The following is a 10,618-nucleotide window of genomic DNA, read 5'->3' on the forward strand; positions in this document are numbered from 1 at the left end:
ATTTTTTTTGTTCTAAGATCCATAAGACCCCTTAGCACTCGTCTTTATATTGAGTTTGTCGATAACCTAAAATACTTTGTCAATGTAGACATTCTCTCAATCCAGTATGTAATATATTTCTTCCCAATAATTCTTATGTAATGAACTCTCAATTTGCTGATGACAATATGCTCCTCATTCATATTCTATTGAAGAAGTTGCTAAGAACCTTAATATTCATGATCTCTTTTGTTTAATGTCAATTTCTTAACTATCCACATTTAAAATTGAAGACTTAATTATTAACCTTTGACTAGATCCCAAAAAATTGCATTTAATTGATTATGGAGTGGTCTCAAGGTAACCTGGAATTATACTTGGTCCTAGAATTACTAAATTGATATTTAGAAATAGCATGTTAATAAATTAGAAGGTAAACTTCAATTGTGGACTTATAAGTTCCTCTTCATGGCTTGAGCCACATTCAAGTTATTAACAAGGTTTTGTCAACCAATGTTGTGTATATCTTTTTCTATTGGTTTCTAAGAAATGGTAAACTTGTTAGGATTAAGTATCGTGCAATATAATAATTTTTGAAGAATAATGGTAAATATTTGATATTGATATACTATAATGTTTGGCTCTCTTGAAATGGGGCACCACCATAGAGGACTCACAGTGTTCTATGTAAGACATACTTTGACACTTGCTAAATAAATCATAGAGTACAATTCAAAATGGTGATGATGAAAATTCATACACAATCTAATCTAAGAGTTGCCAATAAACTTTATACAAAATGGGGAAATCTGATATCATTAATTGACAAATGAGCTATAACAAATATAAAGGAGCATCAGATATAGGAACTTTATAAAGTGGGTTGTTGCAAAATTATTTTAAAATTTTCTATTTTGAGTACCATATAAGAGCATTTTGCAAGAGGAGTTGCATCTTCCAAGTGTCATGGCTAGTTTGACTACTTGACTAGATAAATGATGAGGTTTACATAATTTGCATGCATCAAAGGTGACATGGCATCTAGGTTTGGATTATTATTTTAATTATGAGTTAAGCACCCTCTTGTGGAAAAATCTAATATAATAGAGATCTTAGCAAAGTGGTATGGCATGAGTTTGATTATATTTCAAAAGTTGTACATTCAAAATTTGGGTTTATGGAGGGTTGATATGGAGAGAAATTTATTTGCAAGGTCTTTTCAATAATTTATGAAACATGTATTCAATTTAATATATTTTGTGACTGAATTTTTCACCCAAAAGATTTTTACAATGTATTTGTTGACATTCCTCATATATATATATGCCATGTCATTTCAATTTTACCTATTCCTAGCAATCCTCCCAAAATGGTCATTATTAGGTTCTCAAAGATCTTAAGAAAAAAATTCCTTATGTTCACTATCTAAAGTCACATGCCAGAGTTACAAAATGATTTCTACGTACCTACTAGGATACTGAAAAGGTTTTCGAATTCAGCATTGAACTTGCAAGTGTATAAAGTATATGATTTATCATCAAATGCGCCCATGGTAGAAAGAAAATGTTTCCCAACTTAAACTCTAAAAAAATTGTAGACCATATGTATGTGTTTGATCCACATCTTCACTTTCTAGTTTCCCCTAGAATTTGATATCTCTCACATTCTTCATTTTTTCTCTTTTTCTTCCTCTTATTACATAATTAATTTCCCACCCTAGGAAACTCTAGAAAATCAAAACTTCAACTTCATCCTCTTCAGTAAAACAATTAAGTGTATGCAATACATTGAGTTCCTGAAAGCTACTACAACAATTTTCCCATCATCTTTCTCTTCAACAACATTGCGTTCCTCTTTCTCTATGTCTTCTAAAAGACCAGGTTCACTTGGAAACTCCTTCACCCCATTCACATCAATATTAATAAAGTAACCAAGGGATCCATCTTTCACATCCCACAATGAACTATTAGTTACAATATCTTCATCTTCAAGAATCTTTGTATCAACCAAGAGATCATCAAATAGATTAATCTTCACCTCACTCATCTTCTTCCTCATTTGTACCTGCATTTCCCAATGTGTCAATTGTTGCAATATTCTCCCCTATGCAAATCTTGTCATTCTTAAAAAGTCATATTCCATAATATTCTTACAAAAACAAGATTTCACCTCCATTTCCTTCTCCATTGAAATTTCCATTCCACCCTTATGAAATGCAATCAATATTGTTTAACTCCGTCGCTAATGAAATGCAAATCATAATCTTTATCTCCGTCGCTAACTTATTCTTTAACTCTATTAATCAAACATTTACCAATGTTCCTACATACCTTTTTATCATTTTTACTCAAGGGTTTCAAATTATTTTGAGCTCCACCATTTGCCAGTATGTTAGTGTTTGCATGACCATCATGCATTGCCTTATTTCCAAACTAGTATGGTCTTCCCAATAACAAATGACATACATTCATTGGCATAATATCATAGAAGACCTTTTCATGGTAATCTCCTATTTCAACTTTAACCAAACACTATTAGATCTTACCAAAACTTTTTTATCATACTACAACCAGGCAATCTAATATAGATGTGGGTGCCTTTTTTCTTTCTAACTACAACTTTCTTACTATTTCTTCTAAAACAAGATTGTTTATACTTCCACAATCAATATTGACATCGCATACCTTATCTATACACTTAAACCTTGTCTAAAATAAAGTTTTCCTTTGAACTGATTCTTGTCTTTCGTTCATCAAGACTTTTCTTACAACAAGTATTTCTCCATTTCATGCATCTTCTAATTATCATGACTTAACAACTTTCTTGTTTGCATTTACAATGTAACGCCCCGCTCGGGAACCCAAGAGAATTAAACCTAACATGTTACAATGTTTACTGAACTATTTTTATTTTTTTTAAAGTTTAAACAACATCCAGATAACATTAAAGCGGAAGCAATATGAACATACACATCAAATACACATTTGCAATAACATATACAGTTTCAATTCCTCAAGGATTCCTTTACGTTGAGTCACATTTAATAATTATTAATTAATTAGTTTAAGTTCCAAGTACAATGTCTCAAGATCATAAAGAAATAACAGATACATAATCGCATAAGTAAATGTATAAGTATAAACAATACAATGAAAGTACATCCAATTAATAACATCCACTGCACATGTCGCAGGGTATGTGAGAAAAGATACAATACCTCATGATACATGATAACGTATATACATCATCTGAAAAGAAGTCTCTAAGATAAGAAATAAGAATGATAAAGGTACATCTTCTGCAATGAACCTCCAACAGCTGGCAATGTGAAGGGGAACCCAAATGGTAAGAAGACACTACCTCCCGACCGCGTGGTTGCCTAGTCAGGCTTCCACTCCCACCGTGCAGGGAAGATAATGAACGATCCACATACAACTAATCAAACATAAAACATTCCTAGGCAAGGTACCCCTAATAGCCAAAACTACCTCAAAGGTAACACATGCTACTCAAGAAGATAAAATAATCCAAAGAGAAAGAACACTCAATCCAATACTGACACCTCATAATCAAACATCAATCATAAACCAAGAATAAACCAAATACCAAAATCACAAGATAAAGTCAACAAAAGATAATCATCTAAAGTCAAAAGCCACATGTCAAAAGTACAACATCCATGAATCACCAATCATCATCAATGAAAGTAAATAACCATAATAAACACATCCGACAATAGATACACCACCAACAATAAGTACACCACCAGAGATACACAAAATCTACAGAGGAGACTCGGGCTACATACTAGGGAGTGTCATCACATGGCTGCTTGAGTTACCCTGGACTGATCTCTTAAGAGACCCTAGACCCTCAAGCGTTGAGTTACCCTGGACTGGTTACTCTGAACCTCGGACCCTCAACATCACACATATGGAAACTAGAAAGCCCTCTCAAGAAGACAAGGCACTCTTCTCATTCCCATCCTTAGTCTATACAAGCACTAAAGGCATGGGTAGATCAAATATCTCTAACTTATCTTTTTTTTAGTGTGTTTTCCCCCCATAAGTTTTAATTACTAGATTATCACTTATTACATAACTTGCATTAGGTTACCCTGGTACTGACCACTTTGGGTCCCGGACCCCTATGCAAGCCACTCCCAAGTCACGTACCTAGAGAACCTCTCCTAAGCACATAAAAACACAGTTGTGTCCCATACCACAACACCCATAAGATCAAACTCGGTTCCTTAACAGGCAACCTAATAACAAGATGGTTCTCCCACCCAAGTACACATAATTTCTCCACAAGATAAACCTCATAGATATAATCTCCAATATGAATCGCAAAACACATCACAACATCTAGTCCCATAAATAGTATCCAAGAAATCTCACAAAACCTCTGGTGTTCATCCTAGACTGGTCAACACCTAATTGACTCCAAAATCCAAAGGCATAAACATCACATAGAAAACAAGACAATCTCACAGTTGGGTTTGATTTGAAAATACAAAGTTGAGTTAAACAATAAAGTTTCTAGTTCATGTTTGATTTACAATAATACACAATAAGGTAAAAAGTAAAGTTTCAGTTTTGTGTTCAATGTATGTTTCAAGTGAATGAATTCTCAGTTTATTCCATAAGTCAACTCTATAAAATTACCCCCATTTATTTATTTGACTTAAATATGTAAAATTACCTTAATAATAATAGTCATTTTCCCAAAAGCATTATCTAAAGATAATCGATTATTTATTTAAGTTATAAAAATAACAATTGCTAAATTTAATAACATCATTACAATCTTATTAAATTTACACATTTAATAAAATTATACATTGTTATATAATTTTCGTATTAATCATTCCTAATTAAATCAAAATTTAATTAGCTTAATTAATAATCATTTACTATGTCCGACTCATTAATAATCCTTAATTAGATCCAATTTAATTAAGTCAATTATTAATTATTTTTTTAAAAAATATCTCTCAGTTATTAATAATTAATTTAGTTATTAATACAAATTAATGATAATATAATTTTAAAATTTAATAATTAAAGTTTTATATAATTTAAAATTTAATAACTTAAAAAAAATCTAACACAATTTAAATTTATTAAATTATAATTAAATTACAATTTTAAAAAAAAAAAAACATAAATTAAAAGAGACGTTTAAAGCCCGCCGGCTTTTGGCCGCAGCCTTTGCTAAGCCGGCGGCAGCTCTGCCGTAGCAGGCTGTTGCCGCAACAGCAGTACATAGTACTGCTGCCGTTGCAGCAGTCCTTGCTGCGGCAGCAGCCTATGCTGCCTACCAAACGGTAAGGGGGGTAGGGGCTGGGGTAAAACCCGCCCCTCCCCAATTTTAATATTTTTTATTTTAATTTTTTTTATTAATTAATTTTTTTTTTATATGCAAAGTAAATAAATAAAAACATTTCCCATTTTATATATATATATATATATATATATATATATATATATATATATATATATATATATATAAACATATCTTGCAAATATGGTCTGATAGAAGAGTTTTCTATTAACCATATATATAAATATATGATGTACAAAGTCTTATTTCAATTTTATTTTATTTTTTTTAAATTCTTCCCAAACCATCCGATAAAAGGGTTTATCTAACATTCGAATTTCTCAATTAAATTTACTTTTAAACCTCAAACCATATTTCAATTATCTAATAGATTCTCGTAGTGTTTGATTTCTTATTCAATCTTATGTAATCCTCTAAAATAAATTCAATGAAGTATCCATCTAAGCCATGTACAGATATTTCCCAAACAAGAACAATATTGCATACCCAAAAAACAACACATGCAAAAGACACGAAGCAGACAGAAACTTGAAAAGCGAAAACTACTATACAATTAAACCACGAGATCCTACCTGGATCTGATGCTAAACAGTGGCAGCTAGATAAAGATTCCTACTTCAAGTGAAACCCTTCAAGCTACGAAAAACTTCCCTTCTTTTCCAAACCCTCTGATTTTCTCTTCAAACCTGTGTGTGTCCTTCCATCTGTGTCTGAAAAACTCTCCCCTAAATAATGACCCCATCAAATTTGATAAGGAGTTCTCTTCCTACAATCGGGGCACTAATTGTGCGTTTACCCGAGAGGTCTCTTGATCCCTCTTGTTAACTCTAAAATCAACCTTTATTTATCTTATCTTTCATATTTTCATGCACGTTAAATGGATTATTAAATCTCTTTATTTAATTTCCACTCAACTTCTATTTTAATCAATTTATAACTTATAAATCTCATGCGCACTTAATGCTATTAAATATCTTTATTAATTTCAAATGTTTAATCTTTTCAATTAATTTCTTTTATTTCCAACTCATGCATAAATCATACAAACTATAATCTTTATGATAATTAAATATCTTTTCACTTTTAATTTCATTTTTAGAAACTTAATTGATAAAAATATTTATTAACTTAAATAACAATAATATTTAGCATTTATTTAAAAATGCACTCTTAATATATTATTATTAAATTAAATAAATATAATCATGTTCTAAATTTAAACTTTAACTTTTATCTCCAATATTTAATTCTCTCTCATTTAATTAATTCATTCATGCACAATTAATTTCTTTTTTAAATTAAAATATTCTTTTATTATTCTTTCATGCACTTTAAGTGAATTGTTAAATTACTTTATTTAACTTTCCACTTTACTTTACTTTAATAAATTTATAACTTTAATCTCATGTGCACTTAATAAAATATCTTAATCAAGTTCACATATTTTATCTTTTAAATTAATCTCTTATATTTAAAACTCATTCATGCGAACTTAAATCTTTTCCATAAATTAATATCTTTTTCCTTTTTAATATATTTTGAACGTTTAATTTGATAAATATTTATTAACTTAAATAACAATAATATTTAGCATTTATTTAAAAATGAACTCTAAATATATTATTATTAAATTAAATAAATATTATCATGTTCTAAATTTAATCTTAAAAATTTTATCTTCCAATTCAATTCTTTATATTTAATTAATTTCTCAATTAATTAAATATAATTAAATATTCAAAAAGTCATAATAATTTTTCATTAAATTAAATTATTAATTTAATCTATTAATTAGACTTAATTAATAGAAAATACATCAAAGACTCACAAAACAACATACGCATAAAATACTCACGGGTTTAAAAAGGGTAGACAGTCTGTTACGAGTCCTCCTTGCAGGACAAGTATTATAGGCTTATGGCTAGGATTGGACCTGATCATTATCTTCCCATTCTCACCATTTGAGTATTTGTAATAGGGCACGCTCATCTTGGCAATTCAGGGAAGTCGATGCCCGGTACCTGCATTCTGCATAAAAGACGAGCATGTACATGTATATAATATATCTAAACTAAACAGACAATGGCGGGGAGTGGTTCATCGTGTAGATCCCGACTAGCAGGTGACTACGACTCCCTCCCTTAACCACATCAAACACGTCAGACAGAAAGATAAAATAAACACGCGCACCATACACATGCAAGTATGGGGTAAGTATTGTAAAAATCACAAGTCTAACATCAAATGCGTACATATAATAATGCATCTCTATCAATACAACATAATCATCATTAAAGACATCATGTTAACCTTTTTATGAAAGAAACCACATTTACTAACTAGGAATCATCAAAACATCATTAATGTTATGAATGAAATCAACTAAGCAATAATAACTGATACATTTGTAATCAAAGACATGATAAAATATCATAATATTGTAAATCCAATATCTCTAAACTAATCAATGCACAAAATCAACCTAAAGCAAATTGACAATGATAACAGAAATGCGAACTAGGGGCAGGCACTACATACAACTCTCACTCTATGTTCATTTCTTTTTCTTGAGTTTCTATATTCTAGGCATTCATATACCTTGTGTCTTCTTCACCACATTCAAAATAAGTTATCCTATAATTAACACTTCCTAAGCCTTTACTTGATCTATCTCTACCCTTGAACTTTGATTTCTAGGGCCATGAGTCTCCTCATTTCTCTAATTCATGTTGTTATCTTGGTCTTCATTTTTCTGATTTTTCTTATTTTAATCCTTATCCCAATCGATGTATGATCTTCCCTATTTATTTTAATCCTTGCCTTTTTCTTCTTTGATTGTTCTCAAATTTCGCATTTATCTCTAATCAATCTTCAATGCAAATTAGTAAGCATATTCTATGGAATAATCTTGATCTTCAACTCTTCTTGAATGCTTGGCCTTATCCCGTTGATATAATGGGTCATCTTCTCTATGTATGCTTCAAAATGACCAGTTCTAATTAGAATTTAATGAATTTTCTTCGTATATTTCTCAATATCCTACTTCCTTACTTTGGGGTTTGTGTTTTGCTCAACAAATCTAACTCATAATCAACCAAAATAAATTGTCTATTCATTATTTCCACCATTTTATCCCATTTGCAAACTTTTCTTTTTCATGTTCTTTTTCCAATTTGCGCCTCTTCCCACATGATTTTGGCATGGCCTTTCAATTTGGTTTTAGCAAACCTTAAACCTTACTCTATCTAGATCTTCCACTTCTTCAAATCTAAATTATTCTTCCATATCATGTATCTAGTCTATTAGCTCCTCTAGATCCAAGTTCCTGTTGAAAGTAGAAACTTCAATCATTGTTCTCTTTCCCATCCCTATTGATGCTTCAAGTAGAGGAACATCTAAAGATAATATTGCTTCATCTTCAATATTTTCTCCTCCTTTTGAACTTTTACCAATTTTATGTTCTCTCCTATTAGCAAACCCTTGTCTAATTTCTTCTTACAATGCTTCAACTTGCCTACTCAAAGCTCCAAAATTGTCAATATAAACATCTAGAGAATTCCTTCCTTCACTTCTATCACATCCACCTGGAGCTCCTACATACATTTCCACCACAACCATAAGCTCAATCCTAGTGCAAACTATCTCCTTAAGGTGAATCTATTTGCACACGCAAAACCTTCTAGCTCTAATACCTCTACTACAATAGAGAAGAGCCTTTGACTATAAATTTCAAACTCAAATGCAAAAAGAACATAACTATATATATATATATATATATATATATATATATATATATATATATATATATATATATATATATATATATATATATATATATATATATATATATATATATATATATATATATATATATATATATAAACGTACATACATAGAGAATTTTTGCATAAAACAATGCAACATTGCCACAAAGAAATCATAACTTACATTCTCTTAAATTTGCAAACACAAATTCAACAATTGTAGCCTCTTCTTAACCTTCACCTTACACAAAAAAATTTGATGTCGTCTACCTATCACATTAGTCTCTTCACCATTCCCCCTATCATTCCCTTCCTTGCCTCTAAATTTCTATGACTATTCACTTTGGCTACAATCACACCCTAGTAGTCACACACCCACCACTCCTCTTATGTTACACTTCCACCAAAACATTTTACAACTTGCAACTTATTCTTCCATTCCCCCTCGCATTCCTTCCTTACCTCTAAATTTCTAAGACTACTCACTTTGGCTACAATCACACCCTAGCAGTCACACATCCACCACTCCTATGTTACACTTCCACCATCACATTTTACAAGTTGCTCTTCCACTCATATTTGATGCAATTGCCTCGATTCCCTCTCTTATATCCCCTCAAATCTGGCATTGTATTTTGACAAAATAGGTGTTAAGTTGAATCAATTTAGATTCTACTTCTAATTTGATTCTCTACATCCTCGAAACTATTGTGCCATTTCAATGTGACCTATTCCCAATCATTCTCCCAAAATGGTCATAAATAGGTCCTCAAAAGTTTCCTCAAAATCAAAGCTTCGTTATATGTCCACTATCTAAAGCCATATATGCTACAATTATAAAAACGATACTTATATGCCTATTAGGATATTGACAAAGTATTGGAATTTGACATTAAACTTGCCAAGTGTGTAAAGCAAATGCTCATGCATAAGTAGTTGTAGATAGATTCAATCATTGTAAGCGATGCAACTAGTCTATCAATATTCAAATAAGGGAGGCCTACCGGTTCTATAGTTTTGTATATTGTTTAATCACTAGAAGAGATGAGATAATATATCTATATTTATTAGTTTTGTTATTAGCATTAATTATTAATGAGGTGTAATTTTTATATTTAAATTTATTGGTTATAGTTCTATTATACATTAGAAGAGAGAATTGGTTCTCATGACATTGGATAAAATATTTTGGAAATCTGGAAGTTGATTCTTAGAGGAAAGTTGATTTTCATTCTGAAAACATTGGGAGGGATTTCAACACTCAAATGAATACTCTGTCTTTTTACAATGCTTTGGCATTTGGTCTCTCATCCTTAGAAGATTAGTCCAGCTTGAGCTCACCCCTTCCCAACCCCATCTTGGCAACAAGTCCATGGTAAGATAGGTTGGGGACTCGACTCGGTCATGGCAATACCTTTGGGTTGGATGCAACAAAATAAGCTAAAATAGATGATCTAAAGATCCTCTAATGCAATAAATTTTATATGTTTTGCGTAAGTAGGAGATTTGTTGGAGTTGCTTCTTTAAAT

This window comes from Cupressus sempervirens, chromosome 6 (assembly GCF_028749045.1).
Source record: "Cupressus sempervirens isolate cs-2001-9-10 chromosome 6, ASM2874904v1, whole genome shotgun sequence".
In the NCBI taxonomy this organism is placed as follows: Eukaryota; Viridiplantae; Streptophyta; class Pinopsida; order Cupressales; family Cupressaceae; genus Cupressus; species Cupressus sempervirens.